Source organism: Rattus norvegicus, chromosome 2, assembly GCF_036323735.1.
Source record: "Rattus norvegicus strain BN/NHsdMcwi chromosome 2, GRCr8, whole genome shotgun sequence".
Classification (NCBI taxonomy): Eukaryota; Metazoa; Chordata; class Mammalia; order Rodentia; family Muridae; genus Rattus; species Rattus norvegicus.
Window position 1 is genome coordinate 241,044,382 of NC_086020.1, and position 10,929 is coordinate 241,055,310.

Below are 10,929 nucleotides of genomic sequence, written 5' to 3' on the forward strand. Positions count from 1 at the left end.
CTACAGATTCAATGCAATCCCCATCAAAATTCTAACTCAATTTATAGAGTTAGAAAGAGCAATTTGCAAATTCATTTGGAATAACAAAAAGACTGAGGATTGCAAAAACTATTCTCAACAATAAAAGAACGTCTGGGGAATCACCATCTCTGAGCTCAAGCTGTATTACAGAGCAATAGTGATAAAAACTGTACGGTATTGGTACAGAGACAGGCAGGGAGATCAGTGGAATAGAATTGAAGACCCAGAAATGAAACCATACACCTATGGTTACTTGATCTTTGACAAAGGAGCTAAAACCATCCAATGGAAGAAAGATAGCATTTTCAACAAATGGTGCTGGTTCCAGTGGAAGTCAGCATGTAGAAGAATGCAAATTGATCCATTCTTATCGCCCTGTACAAAGCTTAAGTCCAAGTGGCTCAAGGACCTCCACATCAAACCAGACACACTCAAACTAATAGAAGAAAAAGTGGGGAAGAGTCTCAAACACATGGGCACTGGGGAAAATTTCCTGAACAGAATACCAATGGATCAAGAGTTGACAAATGGTACCTCATAAAATTGCAATGCCTCTGTAAGGCAAAGACACTGTCATTGGGAAAAACAGCAACCAACAGATTGGGAAAAGATCCCTACCAATATATACAAAGAACTCAAGAAATTAGGCTCCAAAGAATCAAATAACCCTATTAAAATGGGGTACAGAGCTAAACAAAGTATTCTCAGCTGAGGAATATCAAATGGCTGAGAAGTTCCTAAAGAAATGTTCAGCATCCTTAGTCATCAGAGACCTGCAAATCAAAACAACCAGTCAGAATGGCTAAAATTAAAAACTTAGGGGACAGTAGATGCTAGTGAGGATCACTAAGGATATTTTCTAGTTCCATCCATTTGCCTAAGAATTTCATGAAGCCACTCCACACCTGTCAGAAAGGCTAAGAGCAAATACTCAGGTGACAGTAGATGCGGCAAGGATGTGAAGAAAGAGGAACACTCCTCCATTATTGCTGGGATTGCAAACTGGTAAAACCACTCTGGAAATAAGCCTGGAAGTTCCTTAGGAAATTGGATATAGTTCTACCTGAGAATCCAGCTACATCACTCCTGGGCATATACCCAAAAAGTGCTCCAATATGTAACAAGGACACGTGCTCCACCGTGTTCATAGCAGCCTTATTTATAATAGCCAAAAGCTAGAAAGAACCCAGACGTCCTTCAACAGAGGAATGGATACAGAAAATGTAGTACATCTACACAATGGAGTACTATTAAAAACAATGACTACATGAAATTCACAGGCAAATGGATGGAACTAGAAAAATTATCCTGAGTGAGGTAACCCAGTCACAATAAAACACACATGGTACGTACTCACTGATAAGTGGGTATTAGCCCAAAAGCTTGGATTACCCAGGATACAATCCACACACCACATGAAGCTCAAGAAGAAGGATGACCAAAGTGTGGATGCTTCAGTCCTTCTTAGAAGAGGGAACAAAATATTCATAGGAGGAGATATGGAGACAAAGTTTGGAGCAGAGACTGAAGGAATGGCCACTCACAGCCTGCCCCACCTGGGGATCCAGGCCATATACATACAGCCACCAAACCCAGACAATATTGCTGATGCCAAGAAATGCATGCTGACAGGAGCCTGATATAACTGTCTCTTGAGAGGCTCAGCCAGAGCATGACAAATACAGAGGCAGATGCTTACAGCCAACCATTGAACCGAGAATGGGGTCCCCATTGTAGGAGTTAGAGAAAGGATTGAAGGACCTGAAGGGGCTTGCAACCCTATAAGAACAACAATATGAAGTAACCAGAGCTCCCAGGGACTAAACCACCATCCAAAAAGTACATATGGACTGACCCATGGCTCCGGCTGCATATGTAGCAGAGGATGGCCTTGTTGGGCACCAAAGGGAGGAGAAACCGTTAGTCCTGCCTAGGCTGAACCTCACCAGTGTAGGTGAATCTCGGGGCAGAAAGGAGGGGAGGGGTGGGTGGTTGGGTGGAAGAAAGGGGATAACATTTGAAATGTAAATAAAAAATATCCAATAAAAAATAAGAAAGAAGTCGAACTTTATGAAGAGAAGTTTTAGAAGTAGTTTAAAGGTAATCATCAAGGCAGTGGAGAGACACCCTTAGGAAGGGCAGAGTGAGCATATCTCACTACAGGCACAAGCCAGAGGGGTTCCAGGTCATTTTTTAATTCATAAGTGTTAATATATGAGGGTTGTAGCTCAGAACACACCCTTTACGCATTTTGTGAGTAGTCATGTTTTGTGTAAACTATGCTGGTTCTTATTTTGCTCAGCTATTGCCTTGATTTTGTGTTTTATCACCTGTCACTCCGTCCTGCCTTTTTGATAGTGTAATAATTTGGAATTCATAGAATAATTTGGGTCCACGAAAGATCCACGGCCTTGTGCTCTGTTGTATTTCTACTTTAACAGCCCAAGAGCAATCTATCCGTGCTGGTCAGTGGGCGATCAGAAGAGTTTTAGCTCATGTGTGGTGTGACTCTGTGAATGTGGGGACAAGCCTCTGAAGTCCCTCGTCAGAACACTAGTGACAATTTTTAAACTGGCTGTAGAGTTACAAACCTTTAGCTCTTAGACGTCACATGTCCTAATAGTGTAGCCTTCATGGCTACCTAGCCTTACTGACAGTGTTTATATGATTTCACCTCCAAATTTTGGACAAAGAACAAGAGAAGTAACTAGTTAGGCTGGAGACATTTGCATTCTGGGCATCTCCTGGGCTTTAGCGCCTGCTCTCCATAAACGTCAGCCTTCATACAAATGATTCGAAATTGCTTTCTAACTTACTTCTGTACTTTCCCACGGTAATCTCAATAAGTAGTTCTGCACTGGGCAAGTAGTTTTGCCCTGGACATACTCACTGGAAACTTTCACCCTCGTATGTTCTTCTTAAAGATTTATCTTTCACCTATTTATCCGTTTATCTGTGCATGCATGTGTTTGTGTGTTTTGTGTGTGTGTGTGTGTGTGTGTGTGTGTGTGTGTGTGTGCTTGTGTGGTGGTTGCATGGAGGCCAGTAGAGGATGCAGGTCTCCTGTTACTTTCTGCCTATCTCTTTGAGGCTAGGTCTTGCTCTGAACCTATTGCTTATGTTTTATGAACCTATTGCTTATTGTTTATGTTCCCGCTATATGGAAACCAGCCCATGCCAGTTCTCTTCCTGCACAGACGGCCTTCTCTGGGCAAACAGATCCTAATCCCAGCACTCAGGATTGTGCTCTTAACGACCGACCTATATCTCCAGCCTGTTGGAGGATTTTATGCTTTTGTATTTTATGTATGGAGTATTTATTGTTGTATTATATTTTATGCTGTACCCCCTTCCGTGGGATTCAGTTTCTTTTCCTTTCCTGATTCTTTGGCAGAATTTATCAAAATATGCATGCACCTCCACCCACTTGTACACACAGTCACAAGCAGACTGAGATTAATGTGATGCTTTTTTCTATATTCTGAAATTCCCAGTAGAGAAACAAAAGTCCTGCTTTAACACCTGTGGAAGACCATTCATGTTTTTATGGGTTCTACTATCCACTGATATTAATCAAACTTTTTTTTAAAAAAGCATAGCATCTTCTTGAAGTCTAAATGATTTCATATCTCGTGTGTGAAGCTCCAAGGTATTTATTGATTACTCTTTGTTCCCTGAAGGGAGATTTTTCTGGTGCTGATTATGTAAGCAGCTGTGTGATTTTAGGCAGGCTACAAATCACCGCTAGTCAGTCTGTCCATCCCTACATGACAGAGTCTGGGTAACTCTCCTGTTTGCCTCACTCACTGTTAGGAAGCTCAGCATAGAGTTTCTAAAAGTAGAAGTCACATGGCCTATGAACCTGGCATGTCATTCCGGCAAAGCAGTGTTTACGTTTGCATTGTAACAATAAACTGCAAATGATCAATGTAATTTAGAGGAGCAGGTTTTAGTTAGATCCACAATATTGGGCTCGAATACTCATTCTCAGAGAACGACCCTTCAGCTTTGATTGATGTATCTTCATTATTTATTCAGCAGCCTTGGGTTGAGCAAAGCTTATTGTGAGCGATGGTCAGAGTATGTGTGGGATAACAGCTGAAGTCTGGGGTCCCTCTTTCTGTAAATGGTTTTGTGTATCTGGCTTTGCTCTTGTGTTTTTTGGATGCAGTCAGCAGCCGTAAGTTGTGTGCCGGGATGCCAGCCAGAAAGACGTGCCGGCTGGTGTGATAGAAGGTAGCCTTCCTCATCCCCGAAGCCCAGCTTCCCAGTCTCTCATCCGGGTTATAATCTCGTCATCAAATGTGGGTGTGGTCACAAAACTGGCAAGGGTAAAGGTTTCCTGCAGGTACAGGACCAAACATGAGACATACCTAATCTGAGGTTTTGGGAGGGCACTGACTGTGGCGCAGTCACGGTCGGGACTTCTCTGTCTACCCGCACTACCTTCACATCACAGTGGCAACGACTGCTGCCAGAGATTCCGCAGCGCAGCTTCAGACTGCGCACGCAGCGAGTGAATGGTTTGCACTTTACATAACACGCTTGTGCCCATATGGAAACATACGGTTTAATTATGAAATATAGACTTTGATATTTCCCTACCTATCTTTACCACTTTGAAATGTATTATGCTGGAGTGCTCGGTTCCAAAAGTTGACTCATGTCATACAAATTACTGTACACATGTGTGCATACGCTTAACACACACACACATACACACACACACACACATACACACACACACGCACAAATTAAAAGAATTTAAATCTTTTTTAAAAAAATTAATGAATTTTGACTTGGGATCAGGACAGGACATCTAGAAACTTCTCCAAAGACTTTAAACATACTCTCACTTATAAAACAACACTCTGAATATTAATTGTGAAATCAAAATGTAAATTAATTTTGTAAAACACTAAAGATCCTTTCTCCTGCGTCATCACAGGTGACAACGTTTAATTTTTATATAAGAACTACTAAGCACACCCATCTCATCAGAATAAAATGCTTTTTAAATGATAAAATCACTTTTAAATGAAAAATTGCCTTAATGGAAATCTCTTTATGGCTTCTCCATGAACGTTTGATGCATAACATACCTTACTATGCATAGTTCCCTATAGACCCACGTAGTTGAGGTCCTATAAAAAGTTTCTGGGTGAATGGGGTAACGAATGGGAAGAGTTTAGATCTTATATCCCAGCAAAGAGATGCGGTGTTCTGTGACTTGAAGTTTCCTTGCTCAGTCTGTGCCTGGACACAAGCAGAATGACTTTTTATCGCTTTGTTTGGGGTCTCCCAGCCATCTCATTCTTAGCTCTTAGGGAAATGGCTGACTTTTCAAGACCCAAGGTCGAGAGCGTCACTCTGTCTTTGTGACCAGGGAGCAAACTATATTATACAGGAAATTGCCCAGTCGTATCTTTTTATTTTCCTTCTGCCATGAATCTAACTTCCTTAGACTTATACCAGGTATTAAACTAGATCCAGCAGATAGAGTCCACCACACCAGGAAACACTGAGCTGTGCCTTCCCCTCAGATCACTGCCCCTCCTCTCCTTTCTGGGCAAAGATCATTTTTCTTAAAGTTTTCCTATCTTCATTTTGATGGTTGCAAGTATGCTATTCTGGTTGAAACTCTCTACTACTTCTCTGTATGTGAACGTAATCAGTGTTCTGAAACTGTGCCATTGGTATCCTTTGGAAAGATTTAAGTCTTGGACCGTACACAGAGAACAGCTAATTTTCAAATAGGAATGCACGATTAATTTGCAGAGTGAGCTTTAAATATTCCCATATATTTTGTGTCATTCAGAAGTCTTTATTTTCCACTCATTGGAAATCAGGGCACCATCCAAGAATCTAGAATTATTAAAGTAAATAAATCCTAAACCTTCTGGCTTGTTCCTGGACATAATTACATAGGCAAAGTCCTTGCATTTTTTGAAGCAGAATGCTATTGTTCGACGCTCAAGAAGAACACTTGTAGGCTTCATAAATTTAAATGGAGTGACCAGAAAACAAGAAAGGTCTACTTACTACCAGGTCACGGATGCCTGGTAGGAGAGCTGAGAGTTTCAATAAAGATATAATTGGTAATCTTGAATTCAGTGGCAAGAAAATTATCTATCTGTCCCTGTCATGAGCCTCCTCTGTGAAATCTGGATGAGTTGAAGAGACAAAACAAGAGTTTACCAGGAAAGACCTGAAGCTATACCTTTGATCATGACTGTTCAGAAGGAGTAGTTTTGCTGCTCCTGTCGTAGCAACACAGATACCGACTTACTTAACATTTTCCTTTTCTGTACATCCTCGTCTCCTCTCGCAATGCCCTTCCCTAACTTTGTCACTGGTTAAAATAGACCACTGTACACTAAATCTGTCCACCACAGTTAATTACTTCGGTTGCATGGCAGAGCATTTCGTTCCAGTACCTGCTCTCCACGGACTTTAAAGATAGAGTTTAATATTCGTTTGCATGTTGGTTGCTGTACATCTTAAGCCATAAAGACCTTGTCAGGCGCTCTGAGCAATAGTAAATTATTAATTTCCAGACAAAAAAATTAAGTGGATTAAAGAAAGAGCTGTTGTGTATCCCGCCAGTGGCTTTTAAGACACTGATGTCTATCTATGCTTTGAATGTGTCTATTCTTAGCTGTTCAAACCCCAGGTGATGAGCTCCGAGTAGCCGTCTGCTTGTAGAGAGGAGGCACTGAATTGAAGCAACCCAACATATCCTGCTGGATTCTGACTAAGGACAAAGGCTTCCTCTCTCTTACCTGCTGTCTTTCAGTTTTCTTTTTGGAAAACATTATGCCGAGATAAAAGAACTGTTACTTTTTAGTAAAAAGTGGGGAGGAAAACACACACACACACACACACACACACACACACACACACACAAACATTCATCGTAGATGCCCTTATTTATCAAATATTACATAAGGGAATTAAGATAAAAACTGTATAAAAGAAAATCCAAAGAAGCAACAACTGACCACTGGCCATCACTGAGCAATGGTAAAAGCTTCAGGAAGTAGGAAAACTATGGCTTGTGCTAGATTATATACCTCTGTCTCCAAAGCAGACAGTTCCATTCAGAATTATTGTTATTTGACGATGACACGCATTTAATTTTTCATTTCTCTGTCAGCTTTCCCATACAGCGGGAACCTCACAAACAATTAATTGGCTTTCAAACAGCAAGCATTTGTCAGTGGCTTTTCGGATTGCAATAGACGGAAAGGATTAGGGTAGCAGGATCTTGGGGCCAGCCCATCTTTAGGACAGCACAGGAGGCAGAGAAGAAGGTGTCTAAGTGCTGATGTATACACAAAGCATCCACTTAGGAAAGCTTCGGAGGAACAGATAGGAGGGCACAAGGCATTGTTTAAAGAGCATGACTTAGAGGGGCTCCTTTCTCGTCAATAATTTTATAAAATATACACGACTCTCATGGCTTACATGCATACATTATGTTGAGGGGCAGGATGCCATGAGGGTCTCCTCTCTGTTTGTGTTCCCAGAACTCTTTGATAGAATCAATACACATCGTCAAGAGCCATTAAAAATGACAATGACCTCTGGTAGAATGAAAGCGTATGGAGCCTGTGTTTTAAAGGCCTTTCCATTTCATACTCAGGAGCTGGGAGGAAACCAGGACCGATATCTTACTATTCTCGTGGTGAGCTGGCATGTACAGCATCCTGTGTTGGGTGCCTACAGTCCACATTTATGCTGGAACTCATATTGGAAAGAGCCGTCATTTGGTTTTCATACAATAAACGTGTATATCACTTTGTGGTAGACTCAAAAGCCCAAGTTATCCACATGCATACTATTTTTTTTTAACTAATCGTTTCATTTCTTACTTAGAATTATCAGTCTTAGTCACTGTTCTACTGCTGTGAAAAGACGCCGTGACCAAGGCAACTCTAATTGGAGGTTTGTCTTCAGGTTTGGAGGTTTAGTCCATTATCATCATGGCAGGGAACATGGTCACAGACAGGCAGGTACTGGAGCAGTGGCCGGCAGGTACATCCTGAGCTGTAGGCAGAGAGCAAGAGACCAGATTTGGCCTTGGCCTTTGAGACCTCAAAGCCCACCTCCAGTGACACACTTCCTTTAACAAGGCCACACCCACTTCAGGAAGGCCACACCTCCTAGTCCTTATAATTTTTTCAAACAGTTCCACTTCCTGGTAACTAAACCCTCCACCATATGAGTCCGTGGGGACAAATCTCATTCAAATCCCCATGACCACACAGTAGCTTCACGTGTTCATGAGGTATATACCATGATATTCCAGTACTGTACATGCTGTGTGAAGTTCAAATCATGCTAATTAGCATATCTACAGCTTCTCCGGGGGGTGGCTCAGCCTACTGCCAGCCTCTCCTCTTTATTTAATTGTACTGTTACGTCAAGACTTGTTCGACCTAAATATTTATTTATTCTTTTATAGGATGAGATGATAGATTCCATTTTAATTTCTTGGTAGAGTCCAGTATTGATCTTCCCACAGACAGGCACACGGAGGCAGCAGGATGAAAGTGCTGTAACATTATCCCAGGAACTCTGTCCACTCACAGGTAAATGCACAGGAGGAAGACCCCCGGTCTGAGCCTTAGTGTTTGACCAACCGTTTGCTAATTACCATCTAGAATCCAATTAGTGCTTGCATTCACTCCTTTGTGAGCTCCGACCTTTATTGGCCTTTCTGTCTTCTGCAGGACTTCACTGTGTTCTCGGCTACTCCTCTGGAAGCTTGCCTTCAGCTGATCCCAGGGAATGATTTCTCTACTGGAATAAGCTTTGGAACTGAGCTAAAAGCTGGACCATTTTCCCGGCACCTGAAAAATAGAAGAATTCAACACCCGATATTTCCTGTTTTCATTAACAAAAAAGGGACTTGTAACCACATTTCCAGTTTATCCAGGGAAGGTGACGCTGGATGTGTGCACAGGTAGATGGTTCACAGGGCCTCTCTAGACTTTCTGCTCAGTTTTGCTGTTTTCTGTATTAACAATAAAATATTTAAAATATACACAGAGTAAATATCTTAGCTATATAAGTAGGGACAATTTCCCAACTTTAAATATATTTTGTTTCAAGCCTCAGGTTGACTCTGGTTTGCCTGTCCCTCTTTATCTCTTTAAGGTTATCTGTGAGCTTCAGCCCAACTGTCTCCACTACTGTTCACTGAATGCTGCTTCCTCTGAAGTTGCAGTAGCCAGGTAGAAATTGTCAGGACTTTAATTGTGATTTTTTTTTCAGTCTAAGTAGCAGTTTTCAATTATAAAGACAATAGTACAGAAACGCAGAAATGTTACAAGTCAAACAAATATATATATGTATATATGTATATATGTATATATGTATATACATATATATATATATATATATATATATATATATATATATGTGTGTGTGTGTTCTTTTGTGTTGCAGTCCTTGGATGAGAACAGGCCCATAGGATTCTATATTTGCATGCTTGGTCCCGAGTCAGTGCAACTCTTCTGGGAAGGGGTAGAGGGCACGGCAGTGTTGGAGAAGTTGTGTCACTAGGGGTGGGCTTTGATGTTTCAAAAGCCCATGTCATTCCTAGTTAGCACACACTCTGTCTGCTTCTGACTTGCTCTCAGCTCCTGTTCCAGCCTCCTGCTCGCCTGGCTGCCGCCATGATGGCAAAGAACTCATCCTCGTAAGCTGTACGCCAGCCCCCAGTTAAGTGCTGTCTTCTATAACCCGCCTTGGTCACGGTCTCTTCACAGCAATCGAGCGTATCTATAAAGGCAATGACTGGGAATGTGCACAGGGAGGAGAGCAGAAGAAAGGACCGTGCTTCTTTGAGCAAGAGTTTCAACACTGTGGCTCGTTTAGCTGTCTCTCATACCACATAGACTCATTCACCTATACCCTTTCTCTTTTTCTGCTCCATTTTGATAATGAATCCATAATCTTTAAATTCATCAATATAGCTATCTAATACAGAGAGCTCCCTGCACCATGTCTTTTTTAACCCAGGCCATCATGGTACTCTTTGATGTTGGACTCATAGGCAGGCACTGCTGGTCTTGCTCTCAATGCGACGTTATCTAAGTCAGAGGTAAGACACTAAGGTGCACATCTGCATTGTTCAGAGCGTTGGCTGAGCCTGTGTCGTGTGGAATATATTTAATAGCACATAAACCAGGTGCTGGACACGCTCAAGAGGGAAAGCGTACATGGATGTGGTTTAGTGAAGCCTTCTGAAAAAGGAGAAAAGGAGAAGTAGAAGCTTCAGGAAGAGATGAGTTTATCCAGACAGACCTTTTCTCATCCCCACCTGTCACGTATATTGTATGCTACCACTCAGGACTTAGAAACCAGGGAAACAGAATTCTCAATGCGAGACTCGGCATCCCTAGAGTCTGTCTGTCTTTTTTTTTTCCTTGTCAAGTTTGTTTTGTGGAGCAAGTGATTTAACCACTCAGAGACCGTCAGCAACATCACCCTGAGACATGCCACAGTATCAGGAAGCATTCGCTCCCCCCCCCCAACCCCAGCACGCCCCGTAAAAATGGAGCTCCCAGGTGATGACAGCACGAGGCATCTTTGTCTCTCTCCTCTGGTATCTAAATAGTTTAATAATGAAATTTGTACACAGCTAGGGACTACGCAGGAGTATTTTCTGAGGCTGAAGTTGTGGTTTGATGTTTGCATACCCACCAGAAGAAGAGAAAAATAAGAATTACCATATTTCAAAATATAGTCTTCTGTGGATCTGAGAGGCGCTGCCCATCACCAACAAAGAGCAGGGCCTGTGGCTGTTTAAATGGATGCAAACCCAACTAGTTGACCCTAGTTGAAGAGAGCAACCATAAGGAAACAGTAAGTGTGGTAGAGTAGGAATCACTAGGTAAC

General features: G+C 41.9%; 1 long non-coding RNA gene across 1 annotated transcript; it reads left to right on the forward strand.

Annotated features, from left to right (window-relative positions):
* Positions 1-3,439: 3,439 nt before the first annotated feature.
* Positions 3,440-9,065, forward strand: LOC102547779 (uncharacterized). The gene is made up of 2 exons (XR_352126.5): positions 3,440-8,615; positions 8,757-9,065. It is a non-coding gene; the product is annotated as an uncharacterized LOC102547779 (long non-coding RNA).
* Positions 9,066-10,929: the final 1,864 nt, after the last annotated feature.